Genomic DNA, 13,651 nt, shown 5'->3' with positions numbered 1-13,651 from the left:
CAGGAAGATTTGACCCCAGATGCTGAATGAAGCTGCCTTTCCTGCATCTCTGCTCAGTTTAGGGAACATTTCCTAGCCTGTAAGCTGAGCTCATGCTCACCGCACTTATGTGTGTGTAGTTATGGTTGTGGTTGTGGGGCGATGTTGATCCAGCTGTTGTATAGCCAGGCCCTCAGTCAGATCACCCCCATTCCCTCCTCCATGCTGAGAGCTTCTGCGGGGCTCCCTTGGGAAGGCCGGCCACACATCCCCTGTGGCCTTTTGTCATTTATGTTCTGGACTCTGCTTTCCTGGTTTGCTCACTAATACAATTCTGTATATTTTCTATTTTTCAGAGACGAAAACTTTCTCTTCTTCACTGCTGGGGTTTCTTTCTTCCCTTTTGTCTCCCTTATTGTCATTTCAAGGTGATTTTAGTAGTGGGAGGAAGCCAACACTTCTGCCTGTGCGCTATTCTGAACCAGAGTCCCCTGACTGTCCCTCCCCTCCCCGACCTTTGCAGCATCTCACTCCACGCTGTCCCGCCCACCCTGTGCGACAGGCGCTCCTCACCCATGTGTGCCATCATGAAATCCTCCTGCCCCTTAGTCCTGCAGCTCCCTGGTTCTGAGCTTCCCACACTGCCCCCACAGCCTCCTCCCTTCTGTTCCCCTCCTCAGTATTTCCATCACCGAGCCCCACTCTTCAGTCTAGTGAAGAAACCAGTGGGAAACCTTTCCAAGTTCATTTCTCACCCACCTCTCCTCTGCTACCCTCCTCTCCCATCCTCCTCTCCTTCTCTCCTTCCTCCTCTGCAGAACCTGCATGGCTTGTTTCTCCCTGTAGGGATAGATCTGCCTTGAGACCTGGCACAGACTCTCAGGGTCACACTTGTTGACCCACAAATGTCCTCCTGGCACCCACCGCCATGCTAGGGAAAGGGGTCTCTGGGTTCTCAGGTCTGGAAGAGGCCTTATGAAATGGAAAGTGTTCCATTTTATGTTTTCTAAGGTGAATATCCCCCAGATTTAAAAGGACTATGCCTTGGCATCTGGTCTCTCTGAATGCTGTTAGGGGCAGCAGGATGGGGTGCAGGTAGGATGGGGTGCAGAGACCTTCAGTTGCCCACAAGTGTGGTGGACTTGTGAATGCCCCTGGGATCAAGAAGATTAGTATGGAAGGTCAGTTCCTTTGTTGTTGGGGTCAGAGCACTTGCTACCTTGCCCTGTCTTTGTCGATATCTGCCCTGTGCTCCCTTCAAAGCACCCCCAACTGCCTTCATGTCAGGCCTCACCTTCCCTCCCTTGTTTTTCTGTATTCTCCTGAGGGTCACAACTGGAACTGGCCCGAGAGGGCCTGGGACAGAGCTGTCTCCCCCTGCCCTGTCCTCCACGCTGTCTCTTAAAGCTGCTGAGGGTTGGGGTAGCCTGGGAAAGGGGGCTTGTTCACAGACACCCGATCCTGCCCGGACAGCACCCTCTCAGCTGCCAGAAATTCCTGGGTAGGGGAGAAGTGGCTAGGCCTTCCCTACCTTGGTCTGGCCCTAATTGAGATCTTCTTGGACAAAGGCCTGGCCCTCACCCCCTCTGCATCAGTGGCACTCTGGACTCTTCCTCTTGTTCAAGGGTTCAAGGTCTTGGGTTCAGAATGCCTTTTCCCACTTGTCCTACCTCATTGCAAAATGGGATACAGTCATGAGATGTGAACTAATCATTGGGTGATATATTTCCAGTCTGTGGGTAGAGAAGAGAATGGAAACACAGAACTTTGTTGGCACATGGAAGAGTTAACCTTGGGGAGCCTCGGAGGGGCCTGGCAGAAACTGCACCGTGCAGAAACGCAGGGTCAGACGACAGGTACCGAGGTCCAGAGCCTGTTGAAACCTTGAGGCCCAGCATACCTGGAGCAGCCAGAAGCCAGAAGCCAGAGTCCCAGATTCCCCGGCCTCAGATCTGCTCTCATCCTCCTGGCCAGTGAGATGGGAGAACCCCCAAGAGGCACAAAGAGAAAAGAATCAAGAAACTGATCAAACCTGGACAAACCCGAACTTCTTAAATAGCAGTGATCTCACGTGTGTCTTTCCTCTTGTGGGATGTGAGACATGAGTGTTGAGAGGTAGAGTTGTTGCGTTTAAAGTTGGTGGGAAATGCCTTTATTTATTTGATTGCAAAAGCTTCCCAGAGTGAGTCACTGTGGAAGGAATGAAGAAGGGGGTGTGATGCACAGTCAGAAAAGCTGGAGAAACTTCTCTCTCACTGAGTCCTACTAGATTTGAAGAACAAGATGAACAGAAGATGCAGAACAACCCCATGGAGAGACCATTGGCCCGTGAGTCAGGGAGGGGCACTTCATATTCTGTCTTGCTGGTCACACCTCCAGAAACTTGGGAATGAGCTGGCATGGTCCATGCAACTGAGTACCTGTTCAACAAAGAGGGCCTATTAGAGCCACTAAAAACCCCAGCTGTGGCAGATTTTTAATAGTATTGCAAACAAAATATTGTCTGCTTTATTCAAAGTCTGGGCATTTTTCATTGCTGCTAGACCAACCCCATAATTTACTCTTCTGAGATGGGATTGATTTGTTTGGAGAATCTTGCACTTAGAAAACTTGAAATTCAAAAATAATTTTAAAATTTAAAATTTGAAATTTGAAATAATTTTTTATTTTCAGAAATGTAGAGCAGAGAGTACTCGTATATTTCCACCCAACTTTCCATAATGTTAACATCTTACGTGTGTGTGTGTGTGTGTGTGTGTGTGTGTGTGTGTGTGTGTGTTAGTTACTCGGTTGTGTCCGACTCTTTGGGACCCCACAGACTGCAGCCTGCCAGGCTCCTCTGTTCTTGGGGAATCTCCGGGCAAGAATACTGGAGTGGGTAGCCATTCCCTTCTCTAGGAGTTCTTCCCAACCCAGGGATCAAACCCAGATCTCCCCTGTTGTAGGCAGATTCTTTACTGTCTGAGCCACCAGGGAAGCCCAGCATCTTACATGACCACATCAGAGTGATCAAAATGAACATCAAGCTAGCCAACAACAGGAAATCCACACTGCTCTGATTCTATTTCCTACACTACAGACCTTATGGGAATTTTACCAGTTCAGTTGTTTCCACTAATGTCCACTGGGGTCCTATTCAGGGTCCCACATTACATTTTGTTATTTTTCTTTGACCTCCAATCTGTTAGTTTCTAAACCTCTCCTTGCCTTTCCTGACTTAAATACTTTTGAAGAGTACTTGATATTTGTACAGTGACCTTCAGCTTGGACTTGTCTCACGATTGTTTATTCACGATTAGCATGAGGTTTTGCATTTTTGGCAGTAACACCACAGAAGCGATGTTTTGTCCTCAGTGCATCCTGTTGGGGCTCCTGGTGTCAAGATGTCCCATTCCTGGCAATTTTAACCTTGTTCACTGGATTTCTTCTCTGTAAGGTTCTTTCTCTTTGTAGTTAAGAAATGCCTTGGAGGACATTTGTACATTGAAAAGTTTGTACATTTAAAACTAACAAATATCTGAGTTAATGCATGTAAAGCACTTAAAGCCTGGTGTGTAGTAAGTGCTCAGTGAAGATAGCTGTTGGTTTTCTCATCATTGCTATTGCTGCCTCTGTCCCAGGTCCATCCCTGTTTTTCCTCTGATCTTGGCTACCTTTACTGTTCCCTTCATTATCCTCTGCATCCCCTGCCGATCCAACTCGCACTGGTTACTTCCTCACACTGGGGCTGGCTCTCAAAATATCTGTGGCAGAGAAGAGCTGGCGGCCTCTCAGCTCATGGGGCTGGGGTGATGCAAGAGCCTCTTGTTACTCCAGGACAAGGGGAAAGCCTTGCTAACAGGAGGGCGTATCTCTCTTTATGGGATGTGCTTACAGAAGTGCTTATAGAATATTCTATAAGATGTTCTTATAGAAGTGGCCTTAGCTGGGGGGTGCTCAGCTGGCCCATATCCCTCGTGGTAGAGGTCTGGGCCAGAACCCAAGGACCCACGGTCATACTCCTCATGGACCTGGAGGGACAGGATGATGGAGGGCCCACCTGGCAGAGGCTTGAAGTAGGAGTGAGCTAGAAGCAAATTCCTTCTATAGAAGTTGGTGAAGTTTACTCCACTAAGGCAGTGAGTTGCTTCACTGAGCCATCTTCAGGGATCATCCCAGAGTAGACGGTCTGGTCAAGGGTGGAGGGAGCCCTGAACCACCCTCCCTTCCTGCTTGAGACAAGGATGCCCAAGTAAAGCAATGCTGGTTCCCACTGGATGAGAGCAGGGAGTCCTTGGCCAAGGTTAGGAGATGCCAGTGCGCTCAAGGTCGCCTGCTACGAAGTGCTGTCCCAGAAGTTCCTTGTCCTTCTAGCACACACAGCTTTGTTTACAAAATGGCTTTCCTTGGCAGTCTTCTGGACCTCCCAGACTCCTCCCCTGCTTTAGAGCACTTGAACTCTATTTTGATGCAGAGATGAAGTTTCCATGTTTGAGAATAGCTGCCATGTGGAGGACCTCATAGCTACTGTTTTTGTCTGTAGCACGCTTTCCTCCATTCTCCTCTTTCTGGAGGCAGACTGAGCCCCAGGACTGGAGTGTTGAATACATGGCCAATCAGGGCCCATGGGCGTCCTCCCTGGACTTGGGAAAAGGGTGCTCTTCTTCATGGCTAGTGGAGTTGCCTGGCTGGCTCCCTGACTCCCCTGGAATCTTTCCATCAGTAGAGGAAAAGGATAAGGGTGACTTGTGTGAAGCACGAAGATGTGTGGAGGGAGTGATGGTGACACACGGGAGACTTGGAGCCGTGGGTGCGCATCCACCACTGGCCTCCCTGGCTCTGTGAGCCAGGGCGTTCCCTTTCCTCTCAAGCTCACTGGAGTTGGGTTTCATGGTCAAGATTGATAATGATGAAGCCTAGTTCCTTCCCAGAGTTCTAGGTTGAGTCCAGCTGTGGATGCCTCCAGGTGCCTACTCTAAGGCAAGTTCATGCCTCCCAGTTGCAAGTCGATGGCTCCCAGGAGGCAGCTGGGGGTGGGAGTTGATGTACTTGTCTTAGGCCAAAGAATCCGGGTGAAAAAATTTAGGAATCAGGCAGTGGGGAATAGGAAGTAATCTTTCTTTTCTCCCAGGATGTGTTCAGCATCAGTCTGGAAATCCCTGGATGAGGCAGTTTATAACTTTTCTTTCAGGGTCAAGTTTAACAGCTCAGTTTTTAAGTGAGAGGTCTGGTGACATGTGAAGAGCCAGAAAAATAAAAGGAAGAGATGTGTGTGAGCAAGCATGTGTGTTTGCATGTGTAAAATCGAGTTCCTTGTGAGATGCTGGAGGGCTGGGAGAAGATTGAGGAGGGGAAGGTGCTTACTGCCTCTACAACCAGGTTGTGGGATGCAGGTCCCCTGTCGGGATCTCAGTCAATGGAGGGAAACCCTGGCAACTCCATAGGGGTTAGCAAGCATCTGGGTCCGGCTGGGAGGAGAAGGTGGGTGGGCGCTCGTTAGGAAGTTCTGTGCTCCAAGCTGCATGGGGCTTTCCGGGACCCGAGTGAGCAGAGTCTCAGCTGCTGAGGTTGGAATAATAGATTGTTCCAACTGACGTGATCATTCTTGAAAGAGTGCTTGGTATTGGCAGATGTGGGGAAGTGAGACCTCCAGGTCTTGCTGGAGGGAGTGTTAGGAGTCTGGTTTTGTGGGGAGCATTCTGGCTGCAGGGAGGGAAGTTTGGTGCGTCTGTGGGATGTGATCCATTGAGCCCATTGAGTGGGATGTAATCCATTGAGCCATGGATCCATTGATCCTCCATTGAGTCCTGGTTTCCTCCTTCATTTTACAGATGAGGAAAGAGAGGCTTAAGAAGTTATGTCAACCCAAGTTCGGGACCCAGAATTTATACCTGGGGTATCTGACTTCAAAGTGTAAGGGCTTTACTGTGCTGTGAGACTGTCTCCCTGGGCCTTCCAGAGGAGGATGTGTAAGACCATCACTGTCCCCAGCAAATGCGACCAGCGCTGTGACATCCCTGTCTAGGTCCCCAGCCTGGAGGAGCTTCTATTTGCCCTTTGAACTTTAACACCTCTGTCCAGAGATTTTTTTTTCCCCTCCATCAGCCTCCGTGCTCAGGTTTTGTCATTTGAGGATCTGACACAGCCCACCCTGGTGTCCCATTGTGCAGATACTGGGGCTCTACTCGAAGACCCTCGATGTTTGTTGATGAAGATGTGTTAGTTGATGAGAAAACTGAGATTGATAGAGCATGTGACCTTTTCATTTCAAATAGGTGGTTAAAGGTCACACAGGTTAGTGACTGCCTGGGGCTTAGAGGTGATGGAGAGGGGAACCGGGCAGTGACTATTGCTGCTGCTGCTGCTCCTGCTGCTGCTGCTAAGTCGCTTCAGTCGTGTCCGACTCTGTGCGATCCCATAGACGGCAGCCCACCAGGCTCCGCCATCCCTAGGATTCTCCAGGCAAGAATACTGGAGTGGGTTGCCATTTCCTTCTCCAGTGCATGAAAGGGAAAAGTGAAAGTGATATTAAGACTATACAATTTCTTTAGATGAAAACCGTCGAATTCATTGTGGTGATGGTTGCACAAGTCAGTGAATATACTAAAACCACTGAATTGTGCACTTCAGAAAGGTGAATTGTGTGACATGTGAGTTATATCTAAATAGCGTTGCTGCTAAAAAAATTAAATTTCACCAAATCTAAGGGGGAAAAAAAGGTAAGGCAGGGCTTCAGTTCCCAACCTTGCACAAAAACAGAACAAATCAGTTGATTCAGACTGTTCCCCCCAATACCAGTATCGGACACATTAGACTCGATGATAGTTACTGCCTTCTAGGCATGTCTTTTTAATGCTTCCTTCTCACTTGTCCACTGGGCTCTTAACACCTATGCTTGCTTAGTCGCATCTAAACTCTTCGCGACTCTAGGCAAGAATACTGGACTGGGTTGCCACTTCCTCCTCCAAGGGATCTTCCTGATCCAGGGATTGGACCCATGTTTCCCACTGCTCCTAAACTGCAGGCGGGTTCTTTACCACTGAGCCACTGGGGAGAAGGAAATGGCAACCCACTCCAGTATTCTTGCCTGAAAAATGCCATAGACAGAGGAGTCTGGTGGGCTACGGTCCAATGGGTCTCAAAGAATCATACATGACTGAGTGCCTTAAGCATGTAAACGCACCCCAGTTGTCTAAACACTCCTTCCCAATTCTGTAGACAAAGGCCTAAGACTTTTTCTGATGCTGAAATTCCATAGTTCTGATTTCATGAGGCCATGAGATCCCTGTCTTTCCATGAGCTGGTTGCTTGGAATCGGGTGCAGTAGGGGCAAAGGCTGTTGGCCTCTGGGCTCAGTCACTTTGCTGACCTCGCATCTTTCCTCCCGTTAGACTAGGTGCTCACCCAGGATGAGGCTGGTCCTGTCTTGTTTGTCGTTGAGTCTCAGGTGCCTACCATCCTGTTCCTCCTCTTTACTGACTTCAGAGAACTAGTTTCTTTGTCTGCACGTTGTCTCTCATCCACACCCACAGGATAGAGGTGTGTCCATCCTAATCGCCTCCGAACCTGCACAGGGCTGGAGTTCAGGAAGTGGATGTTGAATGAATGAATAGGCGAAGTAATATTTGTCGAAGGAAGACGTATGTGAGTGAATAGGTAATAGTTTCAGATTTCCCAAGTGTTTTTCCTAAGTTTTTTTTTTTTTTTTACTAACCAGATTGATTTAATTTGAGTTCAATCTTTGTTCTCTTCCCCTCAGTTTTCAAGGGAAAGTAGGTACAAAGTTCTATGAGGCAGATCTCTGTTGTGTTTACCTGTGTATCTTGTCCATAATAGGAGCTTAATAGAGAGTTGTCGAATGAATGAACAGATGAACAGGTAATATTTGTTGAAGGAGGAAAAGGTAGTGAGGCAAGCAAAGTCTCCAGAGAGGAAAGGAAGAAAGAATATGGAAGTGTTTATTCCACACAGTTGCTAACTTTTTTTTTTAATTTTTTAAAATTGAAAAATAGTTGATTTCCAATGTTGTATTAGTTTTCCACAGCAAAGTGATGATTCAGTTATACACACACACACACACACACACACACACACACACACATATTGGGCTTCCCTGGTGGCTCAGACAGTAAAATATCTGCCTGCAATGTGGGAGACCTGGGTTTGATCCCTGGGTTGGGAAGATCCCCTGGAGGAGGGCATGACAACCCACTCCAGTATTCTTGTCTGGAGAATCCCCGTGGATGGAGGAACCTGGTAGGCTACAGTCCATGGGGTCACAAGGAGTGGACATAACTGAGTGACTAACCACACACAGCACATATACATACATAATATACACACATATATATATACTTTTATTCTTTTTCATATTCTTTTCCATTATGGATTATTACACAATACTGAATATAGTTCCCTGTACTGTAAGTAGGACTTTGTTGTTTATTTAATGTATAGGAGTTTGTATCTGCCAATCCTAAATTCCTAATTTATCACCCCCACCCTCTTTCCCCTTTGGTAATTATAAATTTGTTTTCTGTCTCTGTGAGTCTGTTACTGTTTTACCAAAAAGTTTATTTGCAGTGAATTTGAAATTCCACATTATAAGTGCTGTCTTGTGGTATTTGCCTTTCTCTTTCCACACAGTTGCTAACTCTTCATTTTTTATTTTATTTGGGAGGGGGTGGCACTTGATTTTTCCCCAGTTTTGTTAAGATATAATTGACAGAGTGAAAGTCACTCAGTAGTGTCTGACTCTTTGTGACCCCGTGGTCTATACAGTCCATAGAATTCTCCAGGCCAGAATACTGGAGTGGGTACCTTTCCCTTCTCCAGGAGATCCTCCCAACGCAGGGATCAAACCCAGGTCTCCCACATTGCAGGCAGATTCTTTACCAGCTGAGCCACAAGGGAAGCCCAAGAATACTGGAGTGGGTAGCCTATCCCTTCTCCAGTAGGTCTTCCTGATCCAGGAATTGAACCGGAGTCTCCTGCCTTGCACCACTCCAGTACTCTTGCCTGGAAAATCCCATGGATGGAGGAGCCTGGTAGGCTGCAGTCCATGGGGTCACTAAGAGTCGGACACGACTGAGCGACTTCACTTTCACTTTTCACTTCATGCATTGGAGAAGGAAATGGCAACCTACTTTAGTGTTCTTGCCTGGAGAATCCCAGGGATGAGGGAGCCTGGTGGGCTCCCGTCTGTGGGGTTGCACAGAGTCGGACCCGACTGAAGTGACTTAGCAGCAGCAGCAGCTCCTGCCTTGCAGGCAGATTCTTTACCAACTGAGCTATCAGGGAAGCCCCATAACTGACATACAGCACCATATAAATTTAAGGTGTACAGCATAATGATTTGATTTACATACATCATGAAATGATGACTACAGTAAGTTTACTGAATATTCATCACCTCATATATATAAAAAATAAAGAGAAAAAAATATTTTTCCTTGTGACGAAAACTCTTAGAATTTACTCTCTTAAAAATTTTCATATATAACATACAGCAGTTAATTATAAACATTATGTTGTACATTATACCCCTCATACTTATTTATCTTATAACTGGAAGTTTATATCTTTTGATCACCTCATCCAGCTCCCTCTTTCCTCACCCCCTACCTCTGGTAACCACAAATTTGATCCCTTTTTCTGAGTTTATTTGTGTGTTTGTTTTTTGAAGTATAATTGAACTATAACACTATATTTGTTCCTGCACAACATAGTAATTTGCTGTTTCTATACATTACATAAATCTAGTTACCATCTTTCACCATATAAAGATATTACATCATCATATGACCTATATTCCCACATTATACATTTCATCCTCATGACTCTTTTTTTTTTAACTCAAAGTTTGTACTTCTTATCTGTCTATCTGTCTCACCTATTTCACTCATTCCCCCACTCCTTTCTCCTCTGGCTAACTCTTTATTGTGTCCTTTCTGTCTGTCCTGTCTTGGCCCCTTGAAAGTGAAGTGTTAGTTGTTCAATCCTGTCTGAGTCTTTGTGACTGCATGAACTTTAGCCCACCAGGCTCCTCTGTCCATGGAATTCTCCAAGCAAAAATACTGGAGTGGGTTGCCATTCCTTTCTCCAGGGGATCTTCCTGACCCAAGGATCGAACCCAGGTCTCCTACATTGCAATCAGATTCTTTACCATCCCATCTGAGCCACCAAGGAAGCCCATCCTGGTCCCTTACATGGACTCAAACTGCCTGCACAAGGATAACCTGAAGATTATAAATAACTGGCCATAGGTGCCAGTCACTTACCTCGACTACCTGGATCATTTCTTGTCCAGTCCTCCAGCTCCCATTTGCCTCTGCTTTTAGCTTTGATATCTGTCCCAGTCCTGCATTTAATGACTCATTTTGAGACCTGAATCTTAGCCTGAGGCATTTGACTGGAGTCTGGCATTCAGTCTCCAACCCTGCCTATGGTCACAGTGGATGAGACACTCCTAATTTTTGCCCCACCCTGTGGACAACCAGCCATGTTGTGTCCTGTCCAGTGTCCCTGCCAGTGGAGGGAGATAGAAAATTATTCTAGAGACCAGCTAGCTTCTTGGCACCTCCAAGTGTCTGAACTTAGTGACTTGCTTCTAACTAATAGACAAAGATATGGAGATGTCACTTTCATGATTAGATTATAAGTGATTTCCTGTTAGCAAACCCTCCTTTCAGTAGCTTTTTTTTTTTTTTTTTAAGGAAAGATCTATTTTAAAATTATTTATTAATTTTTGGCTGCACTGGGTCTTTTGTGGCCACACTCAAGCTTTCTCTAGTTGCAGCAAGTCTAGTTGCAGTCTGTGGGTTTCTCTTGTTGCAGAGCATGGCCTCTAGGGCACATGGGTTCAGGAGCTGCAGCAAGTGGGCTGAGTAGTTGTGGCCCTCAGGCTTAGTTGCCCCTTGGCATGTAGGATCTTCCAGGACCAGGGATCAAACCCATGTCCCCTGCATTGGCAGGTAGATTCTTAACCACTGGACCACTAGGAATGTCCTCCTTTTGGTAGTTTTAATGGAACAAGTTGTCGTGTTGGAAAGGCCTGTGTGCCAAGAAACTGAGAGTGGCCTATCTGCCAACTGGGAAATGGAGCCATTAGTCTAATAACCCTCAAGGAAGTGAATCCTGCCAACAACCACATGCATGGACTTAGAACTGGCTCCTTCTCCAGTTGAGACTCCATGTAAGAATACAGACCCCAGGCCAACATATTTTGGTTGCAGCCTTGATTCCTCTCCCTCAGTAACTGTAAGATAATAAGTGTAGTGAAAGCACTAAGTTTTGGTGTAATTTGTTATTCTACAGGAGATAATACGTTGTGTTTGTGTTTTGCTTTATGCTCTCTACCAAGAGATAAATTTACTAGGAAGCTAGTGAAATTTAAGTTTGTGGGCCTCTCACTTGCGCAGCCCCGGGATTGCTGCTAGCCATGTGTTCACACAGTCATGTTTTTTTAAAGTTTAGGAAGTATTTTAACAGCAATCAGTAAGGGCTGGGGCTTCTTCCTACTTCAGCCTTCCTCTTGAGTCTGGCTGTGTGGCTATAAGTGAGGACATTTTGAGGATTTGACTAAGGGAAATTTGATTTGGAGATACATCTCATGAGACTTGGGGATGTCCATGCGTGTGACTTGCAGTCCCTTCTGTGTCGAATCATGTTGCTGGCAAGGATTCACAGGCTGGTGCTTGGCAGAGTTCGGATTCAATTGGAGATTCATCTCATGGATTTAATGCTAGACTAGGTTGATTTTCATATTCTCAGTGATTCATTAATGACTTGACTTCTTAACTTAATGGCATGAGAATCTGCCTTCAGATACTTGCTGTATTTGACACTATTTTCTACCTTCCAACCTGGTCTAACACCCTGGTCTTATCACTGGTTGACATCATCCCTGGACCCTTTGCTTGATCCATGGAGCTTCTCTCTGCTGGGCCTGCCTGTGCTCAGACTTATCCCTCGGCCTGAACTGACCTCTCCCAAACACACCTATATAGTCTTCTAAGTTTTGGCTGTCTTGCTATGAAAAACTGACATTAACATGAAACTCGTATTTTGGATCTATGAGGATATTGATGGCAAAATGGGTGATGAATGTAGTCAATTCCAAGCATAAAATGAGTCACTGAACAAGAAAACTTGAAAGTCCCTGGAAATAGTTTAGTTCCTGTATAAAAGGAACTTGATAATTTTCCCCACATTTGGGAAAAATTCAAACAATATACATAGCATTACAAATAATGAACTGTGAAGCTGAAAGAAACTTTTGTAAACAATCAGTGTAAAGCAAGTTTTCATCAAACATGCTAAAAAAGACTGAGTTATCCTTCTTTTCTCTCTATAAAAAATCATTTCACAAAATTATTATTCTGTGAAGTATGATCAGAGTGTACAGACCAAAAAATACAGGGAAAAAGTATGATAGAGGTGTCTCAAGCAGTTTATAAAAGTATGTAATTTGGGGGGATGTTATGATCCTTTTATTTCTAAGCTATATACAATTTTTAAATTTGTTGAAATTTTCTTATTTAGGAAATTTTAGAAAGTTTGGGTTTAGAAAGTTTGGATCTATTCCTGTTCCCATCAAGTAGGAGAGAGAATTTCTTGATGCAAAGATTGGAATTCTTTCTTTCTACTCTCCCCACTCTGAGTCCAACTCTATCTTACATATCCTTAGAAGGGCAATATTTTTTTTTCTAAATTTAACTCAACTAAAAGTGCTTTGGTTTTGAGAAGAGCAGGCAAAAGGAACGGGTGATGAAAGGGATCTTCTGTCTGTAAATTGGTCAGGTAGAGCAGGAAATAGGGAAGTTCTCTTTAAACGGAGAAGATGGCAGAATCAGAATCTCAGGTGGAAGTTGTACTCAGAGACACTTCAGTTAATTGTGAGAAGTACCTTTCTAATTCAGTTCAGTTCAGTCGCTCAGTCGTGTCCAACTCTTTGAGACCCCATGAATTGCAGCACGCCAGGCCTCTCTGTCCATCACCAACTTCCAGAGTCTACCCAAACCCATGTCCATCGAGTCAGTGATGCCATCCAACCATCTCATCCTCTGTCGTCCCCTTCTCCTCCTGCCCCCAATCCCACCCAGCATCAGGGTCTTTTCCAATGAGTCAACCCTTCGCATGAGGTGGCCAAAGTATTGGAGTTTCAGCTTCAACATCAGACCTTCCAATGAACACCAAGGACTGATCTCCTTTAGGATGGATTTATTGGCCCTCCTTGCAGTCCAAGGGACTCTCAAGAATCTTCTCCAACACCACAGTTCAAAAGCATCAATTCTGCGGCGCTCAGCTTTCTTCACCGTCCAACTCTCACATCCATACATGACCACTGGAAAAACCATAGCCTTGACTAGACAGACTTTTGTTGGCAAAGTAATGTCTCTGCTTAGTCAACCATATATTGAGGACCCTACCTGGGCAGGCAAGATGGACTCCATGACACCTGAAGTCTCCTCTTTCAACACCTGGATGCTGAGGGTGGCAGTTCAGGCCTGACTAGAGAAGCTGGTACCTGGAGACTGGACTTGGCCTTGGGGCAGAGTGGACTCTGGGGCATAGATCCTATTGTAAGTCTAGTCCAGCAGGTAGACCTCTGGGCCCATGAATGGTGTCAAGAAGACCTTGTTAGGAATGCTGGAGGGATATTTGGAGCTTTGGAATAGGAGTCTGGTGAGGA

The sequence above is a fragment of the Giraffa tippelskirchi genome, chromosome 4, assembly GCF_054371585.1.
Source record: "Giraffa tippelskirchi isolate mGirTip1 chromosome 4, T2T-mGirTip1v1.2.pri, whole genome shotgun sequence".
Taxonomy (NCBI): domain Eukaryota; kingdom Metazoa; phylum Chordata; class Mammalia; order Artiodactyla; family Giraffidae; genus Giraffa; species Giraffa tippelskirchi.
The sequence above is the reverse complement of the archived record's forward strand: the minus strand, read 5'-3'. Positions refer to the sequence as shown.